Below are 22366 nucleotides of genomic sequence, written 5' to 3' on the forward strand. Positions count from 1 at the left end.
GGATGAGCAGGTGATGAGAGAGGGTGGGGAAGCCCACAGGGGTGCAGGACTTGGTGTGCATGGCATGGAGCTGGGGAAGCCTCCCAGCACTTTGAGGTGGCCACAGCCAGGCAGGAACAGATCCCAGCAGTCCCTGCTGAGCATGAGAACAAGGACACAGACACACAGCGTGTAGCTTTGCTGAGGGATTTATTGATTATCAGAGGGTGTCACTGATCATCGGGAACTTCACTGGGCACCAGAGGGCAGCACGGGCAAGAAGCAGCCTTGTCCCTGCAGGGTTTGTCCCAAGGACATTCTCAGGGAGTTTTGTCGGGGACCTGAAGGTCTGTGATTGAAGAACAGTCCTGGGATGGAAGAAAGAATTCTGATCGTTTGAATGGAACTGCTGTTTGTGGCTGTGGTCACAAAGAACTTGCTTTGTAGAGAGAGCTGACCTTGGGCGTTTATCTTGATTTGGCAAAGACTTATTTTGCAAGCAGGTGTTTCACCTGGGCTTTGTGTCGTGCATTGGACAAGCGAGTGCAGTGTGCAAGTGGAAAAAGACCTGCAGACCCTGGGGAGAATAAAAGTAACTGTGACGTTCTCATTCTCTGAAATAGGATTAATGATATATTTTGACCCAAATTGTGGCCCTCACACACTCCAAAATTGGATTTATTGCATATTTTGACATGAGTTGTGAAGTTCTCACCCTCAGAAGTTATGTTTTGCCCCTATTATGGCCCAATATATGATGTTCTTACACTCCAAAATAGAGCTAATGACATATTCTAACAGAAATTGTGACACACTCACACCCTGAAATTGATTTTATGATATATTTTGACCAAAATTGGCATGGCAGATATCATTTGTCCTGAAAAAACAAATGGATTTTTCTCAAATTGCTCTGTTATAACAAACTAGAGCCAGGCAGACTGAAGAAATAGGAAAATCTATCAATCAATCCATCAAAATGCTCTGGCAATCAATGGAACTGTTGGTGCTACAGATACCGCTCGATTTGCCGTTTTTGTTAGAGGTTGTGATAACACATATAGCGTCACTGAAGAAATGGCTTCTTTGGTGCCATTGAAAGTCAAAACTAAATCTCCGGAGCTGTATGAGCAATAAAAGCAACATTAAAGTGATTTTCTTTCTGCTTAGACAGCACCTGTGTCTCCAGCATCCCTTCCCCCCCAAACCTTTCCATGATTCTGTTTCCATGATGTCAATGTGGAAACCTCAGCTGTGGTCTCCTGCTGCTCCAGATGAGTGCTGATCCGCTCCCACCACACAGTGCACACAAGCCCAGGGGGAACCTGGCCATGGCAGCAGAACAGATCTGCATCCTGGAAGGGATGTGAGGTCACAATGCCTGCCGTGCTCGATGAGGTCACAGTGCTCAGTGTGTGTACCCCAGCTGTTCCGTGCTGGCCCCAGCACTTGCTGTGGCTGCAGCGGTGGTGGTGGCAGCATGGCACGAGTGTGGGGGGCCGTGTCCCCCGCCCGCCTTGCTCTCCTCCTCCTACTGATGGCCATGTGTTCCAAGGAGACTTGTGCTGCGCCGTGGCGAGCTCCAGCAGCAGGTGGGTGGGCAAAGATGGGACCAAGTGTAACTACAGGCCAGAGGTCCAGGCTGTTGTCCCTGTGCCACACTGCCCCGGGGCTGCCTTTCTGCAAGGGTTTATTGGGAAGGGGGCCAGGCAGCACCCCAGGAGTCGGGTGTGGGTTATGGAAGCAGTGCTCCCCAGGGCTGGCTCCAGCTATGCCAGGCCATGGCTCTGCTGCTGGCTGAGCCCACCCTGGAGGTGTCCTATGGGAGAGCTCAGAAGAAGCGTGCTGGGAAAAGCGTGAGCATTTCTGCTCTGGCTTCCCAGTGCTCCCCACAGGCAAATCCCAGTTCCCAACAGAGACACCCAGCTGGAGCCCAGAGGAAGGAACAGGCATCGTTTCCTCTGGTGCTTTAGTGGGAGATCCAGCAAGGAGCTCCCAGTAAGAAAGCCCTGACGGGCTGTATACCCTTCCATGAGGTCCCAGAGGTGTGTTACAAGTGGCCTGGAGAGGGCATTTGAAAAGCTGCCGAGTGCCAGGCTCCAGGTCACCCCGGTTATTCTCTAGCTTTGGCAATCACGGTCTGAGTCTCCCATTCCATTACCTGACCAGTCCCCAGTCACTAAGGGAGAAGGCGCAACATGCAATGGGAACATCTCTCATCTGTTCTTGATTTTAGATGATGATGTTGGAGTTCCTTATCCAGATGTTTTGATGGATACTGATTTTGTGCCTCAGGGGAAACCCAGAGGTAAGTTGTGTCTGTTTCCTGGAAGACAGAAAAATGAGCGCTGTAATAGTTTATTCAGGTACTTAAGAACCTCCAAAGGTCTTTCAAGTCTCTTTGTGCCTTAAAGGCTGTACACAGATCAGCTGAGAGTAGTTCTTTACTTGGAGAGTTGTCCCATTTCAGTGGGAAGGCAGCCCTTGCCACTCTTTGGAGGAGAAAACCGATGCCTTTGCTGTTTGGGCCATGTCATTCCCCGACCTGCTGCCAGTCTCTGCAGGTCACTGCAGAAAAACCAGGCCCCAGTGTGCAGTGGAAGCTCTCCTCACCTGTGTCTGATCACACTTGTGCCTGCAGGCCCTCTTGGTGGATTACCAGAATGGAGACCTGTCCCTGAACCTGGGGTGGATGCCAGAGGTAAGTCACCAGTCTTCACCTCATGATCTTTACTCATATTTGGTTGTGGAAGTTCAGGAAGGGTTCAGCTTTTTGCTGCCTGGTGGTTTCTCGTCCATGAGAAGCTTGGGCAGTCACTGTTCCTTGGGTGCTGTGTGCACCCACTGTCCCATTGGCTTTCTCTCCATCCATCGGAGATCGTTCTAGTAAGAAAACCCCAATGTTCTTCCATGCTGTCTCTGAGGACTGTTTCACGTGGCCTGGAGAGAGTATCTGCAAAGCTGCTGAGTGCCAGCCAACTGCCCACCTGGCCCCTCTGCAACTTTCAACCCAGCTCTGGGTGCCACATCGTCACCTGAGCCCCTTCCAGTCACTGCAGGTCCCTAAGGAAGAGAGAGATCACAACGCACAATGGGTGTGTGATTACCGCTGTGCCTATAAGCAGTGCCTTGCCAAAGCCTCCGCATCATATGGTCCATAAGCCTCAGGGCAATCCCACAGGAAAAGGCCTTTAGATCTTCCCCTTCTCTTCCCCAGATAGTTCCACACAGCGTAGTAGGGAGAGAAGAGTGCTGTGCAGCAGTCCTGTCATTCCAGTTAAACAACCATCCGGCACAGCAGGAAAGGACGGATCAGAGCCTTGCTGTGGTGATGCCCCTGTGTCTGCACTGGCTTGCGGCATCACCTTCCTCCTAAAGATACCATCCTGATGAGAAGCAGTTACTTACAGCCCTACTCTCTTACCTCCTTTCTAAAGGGACTGACGCAGAGCCTGCTCACATGGATGCATTTCAGCAAGGCATCCGTCGCACACTGCCCATCCCTCTGGGAGAAAGAGAGGCCTCGCAAGCAGCTGGCACTGCAGGTAAGGGCCGCCGGTAGAGCTCCGTGGCCATGGTTAGAGGTTGCTCCCCTCCCACTGCACCCAGTTCCCAGGGACTTAGGAACTTTGTCCTTTTGGGAACAAGGCCACCAAAGCCACATTCAGAAGAGATGGGAGGGAATAGGACCCTTCAGCGTACCTCCCTCACACAGTCCCTGCATTCTGAGCTTGCTGTGCCTCCCTTGAGGCTCCAGACACACCAGCAGCCCGGAGCGGGGTCCATCCTGCAAACTGAGGTCAAGAGAGATGCACTGACTCACAACTGGCGCAATGGCATAGAGGGAGCCTCCTCGTCCTTCTGCCTCCTCTGTGCCTGCACCATGCCCAGACTTTGCCTTTCTCTCATTCTTCACAGCGCTGTCAAATCCCACGGAAGCCCACCACAACGGGGTCTATCGTTTTCTGAGGAATCCAGGTAAGCAGCGATCTGGCAGGAGTTCATAAGCAGGAGAAACATCCTGAAAACTAGGAGCGTGCAAGTTGTGCCCATGCCGGGGGGAAGGAAAAGGGGAGAAACAGGTTCAGGTGCTGCTGAGGGGCCCTGACTCTGCCCCCGAGGAGTGGGGTCTGAGTGGGAGGGGAGAGCTCAGGGCAGCACTCCCTGCACAACACGACCGTGGCTCTTGTCCACGTCACTCTTAGCAGCAACTGATTAAACAGATGCACACACTCTCCTTCTGCTCTAATGAGTTTTGTTTAGTCAGACGACGTGTCCCAAAGGGTCACGGTGTGCCGGCCTGCGGCAGCACTACCCAGCCTCACAAGGCAAGGGTAGGTGAGTGCAAAAGAAATGTTAGAGCATGATGGAGAAGAAGGAGCAAATCTGGCAGAGCCAGAGCGTACCCAAAGCTGAGAGGCAAAATAGAGGCTCCAGAGCGCCTCGATGCGCGTTGCCTTTGGGAGTTCCCTTTGCTTCCCCTGGAAGCGGGGAAGCATTGCAGCCTGAGGATTTTCACTTGTTCCAGGAGGCCAACAAAATGGAAAAGAATTGTGTAGCAATGTCAGACCTCCTTGAGATTTCCATTAAGGCACGAGACACAGCAATGACCATGTTGTTCCTCCAGGTGTGCCTGGTGCAGGACGTGCAAACGCCGAGCAAGTTAAAGTTGGTTGGAAGTTCTACCTGATAGTTGCTGGAGCTTCCTTGGGTTCCCTATTGCTGGGGATGCTTCTGTGCTGGCTTCTTATTTACTGGTACAGGAACAGAAAGTGAGTTGTTGACCCCCATCCCCATCCTGCCCAACTCTTTACTGTAGGGCTGCTGTGGGCCAGGAGGCGTTTCTAGTTAAAGCAGCGTAAAGAGACCAGTTAATTGTTGGCTCACACGGTCTGTGATTGACGCAGTTAGATGTTGTCATTGGCTTCAGCCCATCCTTACTGCTGGGCCAGAGACAGGCTGGGAGCTGAGGGTGGCTCTTTGCCATGCACTGTGAGAAAGCAGAGCAGGGGCTCTCCTGTGCCCTCAGCACGTTCCTCTCTTTGCAGGCGCCGCTGGGAAGCTAAAAAATGGGCTAAACAAACCCAGGACAATACCATCATCTACAGCTCACTGCCAAGCTTCCCGCCTGGACTGGATTTCTGACAAGCCCAGCAGCCCCCGGTCCCGACGGGCATCAACGCCGCCCCCCCGTCCCCCACCACCATCCTTCGGGGGACAGAAAGAACCCACCCGGGGTGGAGGCTTGCGGTCATCGGCCAGCACTGAAACAACGTCTGACCGGCAGATGAGCGACAGGCCCAGCAGCCCCCGGCCCCACCGGGCATCATCGCCGCCCCTCCCCACCCCCACCGCCATCCTTCAGGGGGCGGGAGCGGTCCCCTCAGCTCCGGAGCATCACCCAGCACCCGGACAACTGCTGCCTTGGGGAAGCATGAGAGGCCCGGCAGCCCCCAGCCCCCAGCACCAACTCTGCCTCTTCCTCCCCTCCAGCATCCATCAGGGGACGCAGAGTGCAGAGGTGGGGAAACAGTCCAGGAGACAGATAACCACTGCCTGGGGGAAGCACAACCAGCCCAGCAGCCCCCCACCCCCCCAGGCACCGTCACCACCCTCCCCCTCCCCTCCACCATCCTTTATTAGGTAGAAGCGCCCCCCCCCCACCGTGTCAGCTTAGGGGCATCAGACACCTGGAAAACCACTGCCAGGGGGAAACAGACCAGGCCCAGCAGCCCCCAGCCCTTCCCCAGCACCACCTCTGCCCTCCTGCTCCTCTCCACCATCCATCAGGAGGTGGGAGCACCCCCAGTGGGTTGGTTTGGGGCACCATCTGACATCCACAGAACCACTGCTGTCATCAACCAGAGTTTTCCAGGCCCCACACTACCAATAAATTGATAGTTATACTACAGTTGTCCGTGTACTGTTGTCGTGTCATTACCTGACCCACTACCAGACCTTGCATGTCACTTGGCATTGGCAGACAGCGATCATACGAGTGGGAATCGCTTTAAACTCCAAGAGTGGAAATGGAGGTAGATGGGTAGAGGAAATTCCTCCCCCAGAGGCAGTGAGGCCCTGGCCCAGGCTGCCCAGAGGCTGTGGGTGCCCTATGGCCTGTCTCAGGCAGGGGACGAGGTTGGGAGCACATTGTCATCAATTTACAAGCAATGAGCCGATAATGTTCCAATTAGAAACTTTTATTAATTGTAGCGGGTAAAACAAAAAGGCAATTCAGCGCTGGGCGACAGGGGAATCCTCGTTCCTCCAACTGCCGCGCCTTCCCGTCCCTTGCAACTTCTTTTGTAAGGTCCATCCCGAGTGTATTGTCCTTTAATTGGTCGGTCGTGATCGTGCCACTTGGTGTGTCATTCCTTGGTTGGTCCTTCTGTGAAACTTTGTATCCATCGGGGCGCGCTTTGCCTGTAACTACGCAGAGTACACAATCTACCCATAAAATTAGAGTGCTCTGCAACCCTTGTGGCCTCCATATTCCACCATCACATCCCGGTCCTAATGAACAAGCACTCCACCACAATGCTACCACATCCCGGTCTTAATGAGCAAACATTTTATCACAGTCCCCCCTTTTCTTTTATTGTACTATTTTGTTTTGCTCATTAAACCGTTTTAGTTCTTGTCGACTCCTGGGCTCTTTTTCTTTGTTCTAACTGTTTTCTTAGTTCAGGCATTGTATCTATTGCTACCCCCGTTTGATCAACGTAGGTGCAACATTGTTCTTTAAGAGCCACACATAGTCCCCCTTGCTGCAATAGGAGAAGATCCAACCCCCTTCTATTTTGTAACACTACTTCTGATGGGACCACTTAAATGGCTCATGTGTCTGTACCTCTGTACCCCAACCCTCATTAATGAGACTTAATATTATTATCAATTGAGCTAGTTTTAGATAGGCAGTTTTCCCACTGCAGTAGTGAGTCTTTAATTGTTCGGGGGAGTTATTTCCAGTCTTGGGGTATCTTCTGGATTCTAAATCTTTGGATTCATTCATAATGGAGCAGACCCCTCCACATGTTTTATCTCCTCTGCCTCGCCCATCGACTCGGTTGCCTCGAGCCATGGGGTGTATAATCTTCTCGGCAGCAAGAGTATTCTTCAGGAGGGGCTGGTTTTGCTTCCCTTTTAAGTGGGTCTTTGGGGTACTGCACCCTATTCTTTTTCCCACTGGTTATACACTTAAGTGATGCTGGTAAGGATCTAAATTCACCCCCAGGTTTACCCCCTTCTATTAAAATTTCCACGGCCACTCTGAAGGCTAATAACCAATTTGTGTATCCCTGTTTCCGCAGTGGGTCCACTACCTTTCTAAAACATATCCCAACAGTTGCATTCACAATAGTCAAAATATTCCCTTCTACATTAAATTCTATACTGATACGTTTATACAATCATTGTTAATTCATGTTCTCATTTTCCTTGACGGAGGGTTTCGTGACAGTTTTACTTTCAAATCACCCGCTGGACTAGTGACTCTCCATTCGTGATTTTGTACTGGACCCTTAACACGACTAGCATGTGTCCATCCTTTTTCAGCAGTTCTGATGGCAGTATTGGTAGTCAATAACACCAGATAGGGACCTTCCCAGCGAGGCTGCAGTGTGGTTTCTCTCCAGGTCTTTATCAGAACCCAATCTCCAGGCTTTATCTGATGGAGGGTAATGTCCAGAGGGGGTCTTTGAGTCAATTGTCCCTTTTTCCACAATTCCTGTTTATACTTCATTAATTCCGTGATATAAGCTTGAATGTTCTGATCTACCACCCCCGGGTGATCTTTAGGGGTTCCTGCATCATATGGCATTCCGTATAACATTTCGAAGGGAGATATTCCTATGTCAGCCCGGGGCTGGGCCCTAAGGTTTAAGAGGGCAAGGGGAATGCATTTTATCCATGAGAGCTTAGTTTCTAGTGTTAATTTGGCCAATTGCTTTTTTAGTTCCCCATTCATTCTCTCTACTCGCCCTGAACTCTGTGGGTGCCAGGGAGTATGTTCTTCCCATTTTATTCCCAAGGCTTCAGCTATATTTCTAGTGATTCTTGATGTAAAGTGTGGTCCTTGATCTGAATCTATTACTTCTGTTACCCCATACCTAGGGATGATTTGTTCGAGTAATATTTTTGTTACTACCTGAGCTGTTGCTTTAGTTGTGGGGAATGCCTCTACATAATGTGTGAGGTGGTCTATTATGACTAATACATATTTATATCTTCCTACTTTAGGAAATTCGGTAAAGTCAATTTGGACTCTAGAAAATGGCCTAGTGGCCAAGGGTCTTCCCCCCATAGGCAGTTTTCTTTGTACGGCTCTGTTTATCTTTAAGCACGTAATACATCCTTGAGTAATATGTCTAGCTAGATTATGTAGGCCTATACACATGTACTTAGTGGCAAAATGATCTATTAAAGCTTGGCTTCCCCAGTGGGTCCGTTCGTGCAACTGGGTCAGCACCTGAGATGCTATTGACTTAGGCAGTACCTCTCTCCCGTCAGCTAGATACCACCTCCCTTCTGTGTTTTTAGTTATTCCCATTTGATTCAGTTTTTGTTCTTCCTTCGGTGTAAACGAAGGGGCCTCATCATGTGTCAATTCTTCCTGCCTCTCCTGCCTCAGGACCAATTCCCTGAGGGCAGCTTGCTTAGCTTCTAGGTCTGCTGCATTATTTCCTCTAGTCTTGTAATCGGTCCCCTGTTGGTGTCCTCTAAGGTGTACCACCGCTATCTTCTTTGGTTTTCGTAGGGCCACTAAGAGTTGCTTTATTAATTCTTGATGTATTAAGTCCTTTCCTTGGGAATTTATCAATCCCCTTTCTTCCCAAATCTTCCCAAAGGTATGTATTACCCCATAACTATATTTGGAATCGGTATAGATAGTGCCCTCTTTTCCCTGTAATCTTTTTAGTGCCTGTAAAACAGCATACAGCTCGCAAGCTTGAGCTGACCAAGTGTTACTCAAGGGTCCTGATTCCAATACCCGGAGGGTCTTTCCATCTACTATTGCATAACCTGATCTTCTCTTTCCCTCCACTACTCTAGAGGATCCATCCACAAATAATTTTTCCCCTTCTCTTAATTCTTCTTCTTCTAAATCTGGTCTGATTTTTGTTTGTTCTTCTATCGTATGTAAACAGTTATGAATGAGTCCCACATTTTCGGGTTTTCCATATAAGAATTCTGCAGGATTCTGGAGACTTGTGGTCTCCAGGGTTAAGTTAGGGGCTTCCAGTAAGATACCCTCATACTTTAGAAGACGAGAATCAGATATCCATTTTTCAGCTTTTTGTTGGAGCACATTTCTAATATTGTGGGGAGATAGTACCTTTATATTGCTGTTAAAAGTAATTTTCCTGGCTTCTTCTACCAATAACGCACACCCAACAATTGCTTGTAAGCAAGCGGGCCATCCTTGGCTCACAGGGTCTAATAATTTTGACAAATATCCAACGGGTTTCTTCTTCCCTGCCCAATCCTGTGTTAAAACCCCATACGCTGTACCACTGTCTATGTTAACGAATAAATAAAAGGGTCTTTTTAAGTCAGGCAGGCTCAAGACAGGGGCATTGATGAGATCCTCCTTCAGCTTTTGTAGATTCTCTTCATCTTGTCTATCCCACTTTATTAATCCATCGGTACTGAGCTTTTGATATAGAAACTTTACTTTACTGCTATAATTTTCAATCCATTGTCTACAATATCCCACTAATCCCAGCAATTGTCTTATTTGTCTCTTATTGTTTGGCGACTTCAGGGACAATATTCCTTGTATCCTTTCAGGATCTATCTTCTTTTCTCCTTTACTCAGGTAATGCCCTAGATATCTAACCTCCTCTTCCACAAATTGCAATTTCCTTTTTGATACTTTAAGTCCTTTCAGTCCCAAAAAGTTCAGCAATTTAATACTTTCTTTCCGAACCTTTCCCTCATCCTCTCCAGCAATTAATAGATCATCTACATACTGTATTAATTTGGTATCAGGATCTAGCTGATACTCTTGCAGGATATGTTCTAGGGCTTGCCCAAACAAATTAGGGGATTCTGTGAAGCCTTGGGGGAGTGCAGTCCACCTTAATTGCTGTTTTCTGTTAGTATCTGGGTCTTCCCACTCAAATGCAAAAAAATCGCGGCATGTCTCATCTAAAGGGCAAGCCCAAAAAGCATCTTTTAAGTCTATGACACTATACCACAAGTTGTCGGGCCCTAATTTACTTAGCAATGTATAGGGATTAGCTACAACTGGGAACCTAGATACAGTGCGCTTGTTAATTTCCCTCAGATCATGAACCAACCGATATGTTCCATCAGGTTTCTTTACCGGTAATATAGGGGTATTAAATGGGGACATACAGGGTTCCAGTAATCCTTTGCTCACTAATCTATCTATTTCTGGTTTGAGACCCCTCCTTCCTTCCAGGGAAATAGGATATTGTTTTATTTTTACTGGGATTTCAGGATTCTTGATTTTTACCGTGAAAGGGGGTATTTTTAGTTGTCCCACACTCTCGGGGGTATACCAGACATCAGAATTGATCTCTTGTTCATCTTCTACCCTAAGAGGGCAGAGTTTGATTCTCAATTCTTTATTCTCTACTTCTAGTCCTATGCCTAATGCAATAATCAGATCCCGTCCTAACAAATTGAACTCCGCTTCAGGCAGTATCAAGAAATCACCCAACCCCACTTTGGACTCTGCTTCTATCATTACATTTTTAACTATTCCTACTGTAAAAGGTTCTCCCTTTGCTCCTATTACTTTGGTAGTTTCCCGGGAAGGTTTGCATCCGAGGGGGATCTGTTGTATAGTAGACCTTTCTGCTCCTGAATCTACTAGAAACTCTACCTCCTCAGCTTGGGGACCAATTTTCAATTTTATCAAGGGCTCCTGTTGTTTCTGGGTCCCCAATATATAGAGCCCCTGACACCCCTAGTCTTCTTGGAAGGACTTTTCGTCTCTCATTCTAACCCTGCAGTCCCTCTTCATGTGTCCCTTTTTCCTGCAATAATAGCATATTCTCTCCTCCTCCCTGTTTTCAGGCTTCCTAAATTTTTGCTGTCCTGGAATTCGATTTTGCGTCCATCCCCCCATTTTCCTTTCCAATTCCCTACTTTCTTTGACCGCTGCTATCATCATCCTAACCTGCCTATTATGTCTTTCTTCCTCCCTTCTTACATATACCTTCTGAGCTTCCCTCAAAAGTTCATCAAGCCCCCGATCCTGCCAATTTTCTATCTTTTCTAGTTTCTTGCGGATATCTTCCCAAGCCTTAGCTACGAACTGTGTTTTGAGCAGAGCCTGGCCTATCGGTGTATCGGGATCCAATCCTGAATATAGTTGTAAATTCTTGCGTAACCTTTCTAGCCATTCAGTGGGTGTTTCCTCCTTCTTTTGTCTTTCATTAAAAGCTTTATTTATATTCTGACCTCTTGGGACTGCCTCCCTAATGCCCTGGATAATGATAGTTCGCAGGTCCTGCATGTGAGTCCTATGATGTTGATTTTGATGGTCCCATTGCGGATTCTGTAAGGGCCATTTAATATCCGCAGCGGGCCCGTGGGCATGTTGAGCATCCCAAATGCGCATCCCTGCACGCCTAATCATACCTCTCTCTTCTGCTGTGAACAGTATACTTAGAATAGATTGTAGTTCCTCCCAGGTATAAACATTTGGCCCTAAGAACTGATCTACTCTGTCTGCCACCCCCAGGGGATCTTCTAGTATATTACCCATTTCCTTCTTAAAATCTCTAACATCCCCTGAATTTAAGGGCACTGATATAAACCCCATCTGAGGTTGTGGACCTCCCATGGGCATTTCTCTTAAAGGGTAGAGGTTATTTTGTCGTGCCTTTGCCCGTGTCACAGGCCCTCCCCCTTCTATCTTTTGTACTTCTCCCTTTCTCGAATCCATCTGCCCATGATCCAACTGAGGAGGAGAAGGTAGGGGAATTGCTGGTGGTACAGCATATGGTGGGGGTCCCACTAAGGCCTCCTCTTCCCTTCGAGGTTTACGTTTTTCGACATCTTTTTCTTTTCGTGTCAAATTAAAAATGGGGACTCCTAAACCCTCTGGGCGAGTGACCCATACTGCTGCATAGTCACTTTCTTCTTGATTGAAAGGGGTTTTGGAGTTTACCCAAAAATTTAATTGCTGTTGTACCCAATCTTCATTAGAACCATACTTAGGCCACCATACTGCCGGGCCAATTTGTTGTCCGCTCCAAATTTCTATACAATAATAAATCATCTTTGCTTTATCTTTATTTCTTGTTCCTGGATAGTGCGTCCAGGCAATTAGCATGAACCCTAGAGGTGAGTCCTTAGGAATGGATGGTCGTTTAGAAGGGGTGGGTGGTTTAGTTTTACACTGCCCCATCTCGTTCTTTACTTCTTGCTCTCTTGTTTTATTCAACGTCTGTAGCTCCCCCTAGTGCCCGTAGCTCTAGGGGAACACCTAAATAATAATCATCCCTAGTGTCCGTAGCTCTAGGGGAACACCTGAATAATAATCATCCCTAGTGCTCGTAGCTCTAGGGGAACACCTAAATAATAATAATCATCCCTAGTGCCCGTAGCTCTAGGGGAACACCTAAATAATAATCATCCCTAGTGTCCGTAGCTCTAGGGGAACACCTGAATAATAATCATCCCTAGTGCTCGTAGCTCTAGGGGAACACCTAAATAATAATAATCATCCCTAGTGCCCGTAGCTCTAGGGGAACACCAAAAAATAACCCTCCATAGAGCCCATAGCCCTAGGGGTTGTGGTGGTGAAAGGGTCCCGCTTATACCCTGTACCCACCCTTCGGCGTGCCCTCACTCAGTGTTGCATTCACTCGCTTCCCCCAGGTCGTGGCCCACGCCCTCGCGGGCAATGGGAACCGCACTACTGTGGGGTCCACACTCGCTCGGGTTAGTGCCGGCTGCCGGCCCCCCTTCACAAGCACACAACACTCGCCACACGCCGGATTCCCAACCCAGACCGGACTATACTCACCTGTCCTGCGTCTTCGTCCGGACTTTCGTGCACGAAATTTAAAGGGTTAACCGGTTTTTACTTGCCTTTGTGTTTTAAATTTCGGATCGTCGGCAGGAGTAGGGCGGGAGGATAGGAGCCGAGGCCACCTATTTAGGCGGGGCGCCCCCTCAGGCTCGTACCCACGCCAGTATTCCCATCCGAGTCACGGCACCAAATTGTCATCAATTTACAAGCAATGAGCCGATAATGTTCCAATTAGAAACTTTTATTAATTGTAGCGGGTAAAACAAAAAGGCAATTCAGCGCTGGGCGACAGGGGAATCCTCGTTCCTCCAACTGCCGCGCCTTCCCATCCCTTGCAACTTCTTTTGTAAGGTCCATCCCGAGTGTATTGTCCTTTAATTGGTCGGTCGTGATCGTGCCACTTGGTGTGTCATTCCTTGGTTGGTCCTTCTGTGAAACTTTGTATCCATCGGGGCGCGCTTTGCCTGTAACTACGCAGAGTACACAATCTACCCATAAAATTAGAGTGCTCTGCAACCCTTGTGGCCTCCATATTCCACCATCACATCCCGGTCCTAATGAACAAGCACTCCACCACAATGCTACCACATCCCGGTCTTAATGAGCAAACATTTTATCACACACATGATGCAAAAGCTCCAGTGTTTCTGCATAAGGTTTCCCAGACAGCAGGCACCATCCTGCTCTGACTAGCAGGCAGTCATTTGCTTTGCAATTAGAAATAAGCAAGCCTTTATTTGAGAAACAGGCTCTATAGGAAAAGATATCAGAAGGAATGAACTCTGGGTGCAGTGCAAGAAAAGAGAAATTCATTTTGTCAACAGCAAAACTGCGGAAACGTGGGTACCATGAAAACAGGCCAGGAAGCCTCTCAGGGAAGGGGGTTTCTAGTGGGACGTAGAGTTAATGGGAAAAGAGGCAGTCAGGCATTCTGGCATGGTCTTGGTCAAGGACATGGACTGGGCGGCCTTCAACTCTTTTCTCTTCTCTGCCCAGAGAAGGAAAAAGCAAAGCAAACCCCTTTAATTCCCCCTCCAACCTGGCAAGGACTCCCTGCGGGACTTGAGGTGGTGCATAGCTATGAGGTTGCTGGCCAGGTGAAACATCGGCCACTGACGAGTCACGATCCCGTTTGCAGTCCTGATTTCTTTGGAGATGATATCAAAGGAGCCGAAGGTGGGAATCCAGACTCCCCGCAAGTGAAAGAGAAATGAGGCGTGGAAGGGTTATGGGCTGGCTGGAGGAAGAGCTGGAGTTGATCCAGCGTAGGGACAGAGCTTAGGAGCCCTCTCCCACTGTTCAGAGACACAAGCCAGGGCACAGGAAAGGCTTTGGGAAGGGGCTGCACAGTCATCTCCTTCTTCTCGCCCTCCCAAATGGGAGGGGGCTGGGGGGGTAACATGTGGGGCTGGGGGGGGTAATGTGGTCCCTATGGGGTGGGCGATGAAGGTGATGTGACGCTATGGGGTAGATTGGGATGGTAATGTGACCCTATGGGGGTAGGTTGGGGTGGTCACGTGACCCTGTGTGGTGCATTGTGGCCCTGTGTCTGAGCTGTGGGTGCCACGTGATCCCACCCGGTGCCCCCATGTCCCCCATCTCTCCCCACTGCAGCCGCCATGTTTGCGGAGGAGCGCAAGGAAGGCAGCCCCCGCTTTGCCAAGCTGCACTTCTCGGTGGGGCTGTGGGTCAACAACCTCCGCAAGCTCCTGGCCCAGATCCGGCACCGCTGGCCCAGCGCTGCCTCGGTGCTGCTCTGACTGCGCCAACACGGCAAGGCCAAAGCGGGCCAGCACAAGCGCCTCTCCAGTATCTTCCACCGCAACTACGGCGCCCCAATCAGTAACGTCACTGCTGCCCCACATGGGAACGCGGCTGCTGCTGCCCCACATGGTGCAGGACAGCACTGGGTGAGTGCGGGGAAATGGGGCACCGTAGAGCCTGTCAGCAACACATAGAGACCCAGAGACCATAGAGCCCCGTCAGTACCCCATCATCACCCCATAGACCATAGGTGCCCATCAGCACCCCATGGAGCCCCATAACCCATAGAGCCCCATCATTGCCCCATGGAGCCCCACAGACCGTAGGTTCCCATCATCACCCCACAGAGCCCCCCCATGGACACTCATGTTGTGCCTCCCCACAGAGCCCCACAACCACCCCACAGAGCCCCATCATGACCTCATAGAGCCCCATAATCCCGTGGTTCCCCATAACCCCCCATTGACCCCCATGTTGTCCCTCCCCACAGAGCCCCATCATCACCCCCCAGGCCCCCATAACCCCCATATTGTCCCTCCCTGCAGACCCCTGCTGGCGCCTCGAGCTCAGCCAGGTGCTGGGTGAGCAAGAAGAAGCTGTGCCCACCAGCAGAGGCCTCTGCACCAGTACATGCACCAGGGTGTATGTGCATCACTCATTACAGAATCACAGAATTATCAAGGTTGGAAAAGACCTAGAAGATCATCTAGTCCAACCATTCCCAATACTTCCCGGCTAAATCATATTCATCAACACAACATCCAGACGTTTCTTGAACACTCCCATGGTCGGTGTCTCCACCACCTCCTTGGGCAGTGCATTCCAATGCCTAACTACCCTTTCTAAGAAGTAATACTTCCTAATGTTCAGCCTGAATCTCGCCTGGAGCAGCATAAAACCATTCCCTCTAGTTCTATAATCGATTACATGAGAGAATAGGCCAACCCCCAGCTCACTACAACCTCCCTTCAGGAAGTTAGAGAGAGCAGTAATGTCTCCCCTGAGCCTCCTCTTCTCTAGGCTGAAGCATCCCCCAAATGCAGCACAGCAGGCAGGGCAGAAACAGCCCCATGGGATCCAGAGGCTTCCAGAGACTTGGATGGGCCCTGAGATACGACACCACCAGCACAAGTGATCCTGCATTGACAGGAAGCCCGTGGGATGCTCAGAAGAGAAATGAGGACTGAGTTTCCTGCTTTCTGTGCAAACACTGGAAGGCCAAAAGCCGGCTGGCCGGCCTGGGGATTCCTATGCAGCCTGCCCGGGGCTCAGTGCCAGGCAACAAAATGGCTGCCTGACCTGCTGGGCCTGTGAGGCCAAAAGCCGGCCAGGCAGTCGGGGGGGACCTTGCCAGGCCTGAAGCTGGTCATGCGGTTAGGGGGGCCCTGCCAGGCTAAAAGCCAGCTGTCTGCTCTGGGGGGCACTGCCAGCTCCAATGCCTGCAGGCCGGGGAAGCCCTTCCAGGCCAAAAGCCTGCAGGCCGGGGTCCCTGCCAGGCATGGATTTAGGCCCCGGGGCTGGTGATGGCCTCTCAGGCTGTGGCTTGATGCCTTGGGGCTGGTGCCGGCCTGCCTGGCTGTGCTGGGAATGCAACCTTGGTTCTGCATCACAGTTTGAACAGGGCAGTTAGGAGCATGTTTAAGAAATACACAAGGTTCCACCCATGCAGTGGTTATTCCTGTGCCTGTGTTCCAAAGCCCAGGCTCCATGAAGGTCAGCACTGTTTTGGTGTTGACCTTGATTGGAATGGAGTTGGATCGTAGGAGGCAGTGTGATCCCACAGAGATGGCATTGAGCAGGAGGAGGAAGAAACCTGTTTGTGAATGGCCAGTTTGAGCCAAACACAGCATGTTGTGTTGTGTTGCAGAAGCACGGAATGGTTGATGTTGGAATGGAGATCTGGGCCCATCTGGTCCAGGCCCTGCTGCAACAGGGCCAGCAGAATTGGTGCCCAGGAACACATCCGATGGGTTTGGAGATCTCCCAGAGGAAACCCCACAGCCTCTCTGGGTCTCTGTGCCAGTGCTGCAGCACTTACACAGTGCAGGAGCGCTCCTGACATTTGGTGGCAACCTCTGGTCCTGGCACTTGGCTCCACTGGATGCTCCACTCAGCCCCTTCTCTCAGGCTTTTGTCATAGAAGAGTTCTCTTTGGGTCCTGTGGGTTCCTGCCCCTGACAGACTGTGGGAACAGACCACCCCCGTGGCCCCACCCTGGCAATTTGTCACTTGCCAAGGACAGAGGGGACAAAGAGGCAGAGGTAGGGGCAGGTGATAAGGAGGGCAGAAACAGCCCCATCCCTGTCCCCTTGTCTGTACCGGGAAGTGCTGGCCGTGGTGTGTAGAGCCCCAGAGGGAACCTTAGAGGCCATAGCTTGTAGGCAAAGCAGAAACATATGGTGCATAGCTTACAGGGCAAAGCTGTGGGGGTTATGGGACAGAGCATCAAGGGCAGTGGTGGTTCTATCGGACACAGCCAAAAAAGGAGGCTTAGAGGCCTCCGCACTGAAGCAGCCAACAAGCACGTCTTCAAGTGCCCACCGGTGCAGTCCATGGCCTTCCGGCGGGAGCCCCTCCGCACAGACCGCCCTCCAGGTACGTGACCCTGGCAAAGGCAGACCCTTCAGCCTGAGCATCCTCCAGGGACGGGCTGCTGCTCAGAGGGGCAACACGTCCCTCCTGCTCCCACCAGCGGGCTGTGCAGGCTGCCCCTCGCTGCTGCTTCCATCTCCTCCATCCCCTCACGCACACACTCTCTGCTGCTCCTCCTGCAGGTCCTGGCACTTACACACTGCCCAGGCTGATGGGGCCCAACACAGCCTACACATCGGCCAGCCCCTGCTACTCCATCAGGGGAAGGAGCCAGCGCGGTCGCTTTGACGAGGACCTTGCCAAGGTGAGCTCTGCTGCTCCTCTCTTCCATGTTAGCGTCCAAAACCAGGCTCCTCTCCCTGTGCCACAGGGGCTTCCAGCCCTGCTGCAGCTTTGCTTAATGCAGCCTTCCAGGGAAAGAGAGAGCCTTGAATGTGACCCCAGCCCCGTGTGGCCATGACTCTCTTGCAGACTCCAGGTCCTGCGGCGCTCCCCAGAGTGGCAGTGGATGTGTACAAGAAAAGGGCGTCCGCATACACCATGGCAGCCCGACCAAAACATGGAGAGGGCAAAGCAGTGAAGCCCGGGCCGGCAGACTACAACGTAGGCCAGGTAAGGCAGCTGCTCAGCTCTTCCCCTCTGCTTCACAAGCACAGCCTTCACGCCTCTCCCCCCTCCCCTGAGCCTTCCCCACATCTCCCTTGCAGGGAGCAAGGGCAGCAAAGAAGGGCCCTTGCTGATCTGCCTTTCCTTTCTGCCCTTCCAGGTGACGCTGATCAAGCCCCAGGCGCCTGCCTCCACTTTTGGGATCCGGCATTCCCTCTACACAACCCCCCTCATTGTGGAATAAGACAGCACAGTCTGGAAGGCCGTTGGGGGGGAGAAGAGAGTAGCCAACATCCAATCTCCTTCTGATCCCATTTCCCTTCATCCAGTTGGGCTTTTGCCCCTTATACTATTAGATGTTAGTGTTAGGAGTAAGTCATTAATAAATTAATTAAAAACCTTATGTAGGCCTTCTTGTTACTCCTTTTTCCTCACTGCTACACACAGGAATGCGCTGCCGCTCCCTGAAGCCTTTCTAACATCAGCGCATTGGAAAACAGTGATGCTTTATCAGTCATTTGCATTACTGAGGGGTTCTGTGTGGTCACAGGGGATCTCTGGGATCCCTATGCGTCTCTATGGGGTCCTTATCGGTCTCTATCAGGTCCCTAGCATGGCTCTGTGTGGTGATATGGGGCCCCTATGGGCCTCTTTGGGTTGATATGGGTTCTCTAAGGGTAACTTTGGGTTCCATAAGGGTCTCTATGGGGTGATATGGGAACCCTATGTGTCATTATAAGGTTTTTCAGGGGCAATATGGAGTCCCTGTGGGGTCACTGGGGCTCTATGGGGCTCTATGGGGTCACAAGAGGTCTTCATGGGTCCCTAAGGGGCTCTTTGGGGTAATATAGTGCTCTACGGAGCTCACTGGGGTCCCTGAGGGGCTCTCTGGAGTCCCTGTGGGCCTCTTTGGAGTCTGCTTGGGGCTCTATGGGACTATACGGGGTGATAAGAGGTCCCTATGGGGCTCTTTGCGGTTTCTGAGGGGCATTCCTTGAACAAAGGTTGAAGGGAAAATAATGAAACACGGAGGCAAAAAGAGAACAAAAAGCAAAGGATGACAACAAAGATAGAGAAAGCAATGTTTGGGTTGGAAGAGATCTGGAAGATCACACAGTTCCAACCCCCCTGCAGTAGGCAGGGACACCTCCCTCTACACCAGGGTGCTCCAAGTCCTACCCAGCCCGGCTTTGTGCACATAAAGACAAGCCATGTCTGCCCCCTGAAACCTGTAACAGCCACTCAAGGGGACAAACAGCACCTCTCATCATTTCATTACTCTGCAGACAAGGTTTAACAGCAGAGCACTGACCCGTAACCAGCAAAGCATCTTCCAGGTCTCCAGACCTCCCAGAATTAATGCTGTCTGTTATGTCCTTGATAGAAATGCCTCTGTACACATCCAAAACTAGGAGGAAGAGTCCACGGTAGAGAGTCAGAGAGATCCAAAGGGCCATTTGGCAAGAACAAGCTCCTCACATGCTGCAAGAACATTCTATCGTTCCTGCAGCACTGCCAGATGTATCAGGACCGTCCCACTAAAATAATTCATTTCCATTGCTAACAGTCCTGCTAATTGGCCTACCACAGCTGTTACCATTTTCAAGACCTTCTACTTCAAGCTGGCAGATGAATTTCTCAGCTCCTCTCCCCCTGCCCCAATGGTGGGCACACTCCTCAATCTCTGCTTTCCACGCTAGAGCAGCAGCAAATTGTACTTAGGTTTCTGAAGTCCCTTCCAGTCTCAGAAGGGAATGAAACAGACCGAAGGGAATGGATTCAATGGGGCTCTTGCTAAGACACCTGCTGACCCAGAAGAGCTTGCACTTACTCAACACCTATGAAGCTCCTATAAAAGCATCACACACAAATAAGGAAGGGAAGAAAAACCCAGGACGCTGTGGAGGGGTCCTACCTCTGAGCAGGTGATGCCTGTTCCATGTACAGAGGACGGACATAAATTGTACCTCATCTATTCCCCGCTTCCTCTCCCCTGCTTCGTACAGGCACTTATAGACATTATGGATGGCAAAGTAAGGCTCGTGGAGAAGCCTGGGTATACACAAGGTCTTTAATTCATTGGTGGTAGAGAACTGCTGGCCTGTACGTGTCCAGATCATGGATATTTTCCAACAGGCACCATCCAGGCATGGCAACTCACAGCTGAAATGTCATTGCCCCTGCCAAGTAACTTGCCTGCCTAGAGACGTCTCATTAGAGACTCGCAAACAAGAGCAGAACCCATTTATTCCCATTTCACAGGTTGGCTTCTCTTCACCACACATCACATGCACAAGAACACATTGCTCTTGCAAGGAAGCACGTTCCTACACACCACAGCATCCTGCTGAGCAAGGGCATCATCCACATACATTCCCTCATCTCTGTTACCCTGCAAAGGTTCAAGGACACAAGACACAGCTCAGCACAGCATCTACTGGAAGCAACCCTTGAGAATTCCCCACTCAGAAACAGCTGCTGGAGATGGCTATTGGAGGCCTTCAAAGGGAATACTAGCTCACAAACACAGTGACGCATCTCAAATGTGCTTTGGGCTTCCTTCTGAAACGAGCAGCAACCCACTTTACTGGGACATTGAGAAAAGAGCCCCTGGCATTCATGCACACCCAGAGTCAGAATCCCCTCCCTGCACAAGATGGGTTTGAGGAGCAGGCCATGAGACACATCGGGTGAGAAAAAGCCAGCCTGGAGCTCCTCACCGCTGAGCACAGAGCTGCACCCACAAGAAGATTCAACCCCTTCTCCCCTCGCCTTGGCTCACTTGGCCAGAACTTCAGCAATTACAAAAGGAAGATTTGCAAACCTTCACAGCCCTCCTCACTTTGTGCACATCAGACATGGCGGTGGGAGTCATCATCCCCACCATCACCCTCTCAAAATTCCCACTCAGCAACGTCAAGTCACCAATCAAATCCTAGAAAGCCAAGAGAGGAGGAAGGAGGTGGCAGAAGGTGCAGCCTTCCAGGACAGACAGAACTGAGCTGTTCCCCACTTCTCTTTAGGCTCTAGCCCTCCTTGCATCAACAACTGCTCTGAACTGAACAAGAACAAAACAACCTTGGTCAAGGAAATTCTCCGCTGACCTTTCTCTCACGGAGATTGGGTCCTTTTTCACTTTTCACCCCAGTGACACAACCGCCTTCACACATCTCTGTAGACCTTTTAGGTGATCGGAACTTGCTGATGTTGGGAAGCATTTAGTTTGGTCAAGATGTCAATGATGATCTCGTCATCCGTGCCTGCAAGAAACAAATGGAAGCCAGTCAGGCTGCTTGCACAAGAATCAGAAGTGCCCTCTGGTCTTGTGCCGCCTCCAGTCCCCTGCACAGCCAGTTCTCAACAGCCCCAGGACTACATCCATGCACACAAAGCTGCCAGGACACACTCCACCAGAGGAGCTGTATTTCAGGACATAGGAAAGGCAGTTGTCTTTCCACTTCCCAACTATTTTTAGGGCAGCTGTGCAGCAGAGCAATGCGAGCAGCTGCGCTTCCCTGGAACGAACCACCAGAGCAGCCATTCCCAGTGCTGGGGAAAAAAACAAGAAATAAAGTTGACCTGTGGAGGGAGATCAACTTAGCAGAGCCCTTCATGGCCTTCCTGAGTGCTGTGCTTCTTGTTCAGCGCTGAAGCTCGAGATCCCCTTGATTGTTGCCTAAGGCCACAAGAAAAGGATTTAGCAAAGGCAGACTTGCGCCCATGCACACAGAGAGTTGAATTGAAACAAAACGAAGCACATAATACACGTGAACACGGAGATAGTAAAACTCCACCCACACAAGTGATGTTGTATCAGACTTCTGTCTCAGGCAGCACTCTATTCTAAGGGGACTTCCCAGGCACATCAGAAAGAAGCCACAGGGGCACAACTATATCGAGTACATAACTCCATGCAGCTGCCCACAGAGTCTGCAGTGAAACAAAAGCTGGACCACCTTGCATCTGTGTTCAGTCCCACCAGGCCTTCTTCCTAGCAGATCTCCGTGTCAGCCATAAAGCAGTGTGCTCCCATCACAGCCCTAGCTCCTTCTCTTGGAGCAGGTAAGGACCATTACTCAGCACCATTCCTTTTGCTCTACTCGGCACTGGTGAGGCTGCACCTGGAGAACAGTGTCCGGGTCCGGGCTCCCAGTACAAGAGACAGCTGGACACACTAAAAAGAGTCCAATGGAGGGCTACCATGATGGTGAAGGGACGGAACACCTCTTCTATGACAACAGCCTGAGAGAAGTGACTGCTCAGCCTGGACAAGGGGAGCTCAAGAGGATTCCACCCATGGCCATCAATCCCTGCAGGGAGGAACGTTGCGGCTGCGAAGGGCTGTATCGGGGGGGCTGAAGGGGGCTCTGTGGGGGCTCTAGGGCGGATATAGGGAGGCTGCGAAGGGCTGTA

At 50.6% G+C, this 22366-nt stretch overlaps 3 long non-coding RNA genes across 6 annotated transcripts in view; 1 reads left to right on the forward strand and 2 right to left on the reverse strand.

Annotated features, from left to right (window-relative positions):
- The window catches only part of LOC146752183 (uncharacterized), a 22980-nt gene extending 18556 nt beyond the window's left edge, over window positions 1-4424 (forward strand). Inside the window, exons 2-4 of one of the 4 annotated variants that reach the window (XR_014940928.1) lie at window positions 2216-2287; window positions 2621-2680; window positions 3417-4424. This is a non-coding gene — a long non-coding RNA (uncharacterized LOC146752183). Of the gene's footprint in view, window positions 1-2215; window positions 3203-3416 lie in introns of those variants that run through there. The other 3 variants (XR_014940927.1, XR_014940926.1, XR_014940925.1) reach the window with 3 other exon arrangements.
- On the reverse strand, window positions 173-22351 carry LOC146752186 (uncharacterized). The gene is made up of 2 exons (XR_014940935.1): window positions 21058-22351; window positions 173-556 (listed from the first exon to the last, which is right to left on the reverse strand). It is a non-coding gene; the product is annotated as an uncharacterized LOC146752186 (long non-coding RNA).
- Window positions 6164-15162, reverse strand: LOC146752187 (uncharacterized). The gene is made up of 2 exons (XR_014940944.1): window positions 12986-15162; window positions 6164-7645 (listed from the first exon to the last, which is right to left on the reverse strand). It is a non-coding gene; the product is annotated as an uncharacterized LOC146752187 (long non-coding RNA).
- Window positions 22352-22366: the final 15 nt, after the last annotated feature.

Source organism: Coturnix japonica, unplaced genomic scaffold (assembly GCF_054131305.1).
Source record: "Coturnix japonica strain WE unplaced genomic scaffold, WE-NBRP24 Scf050, whole genome shotgun sequence".
NCBI lineage: Eukaryota > Metazoa > Chordata > Aves > Galliformes > Phasianidae > Coturnix > Coturnix japonica.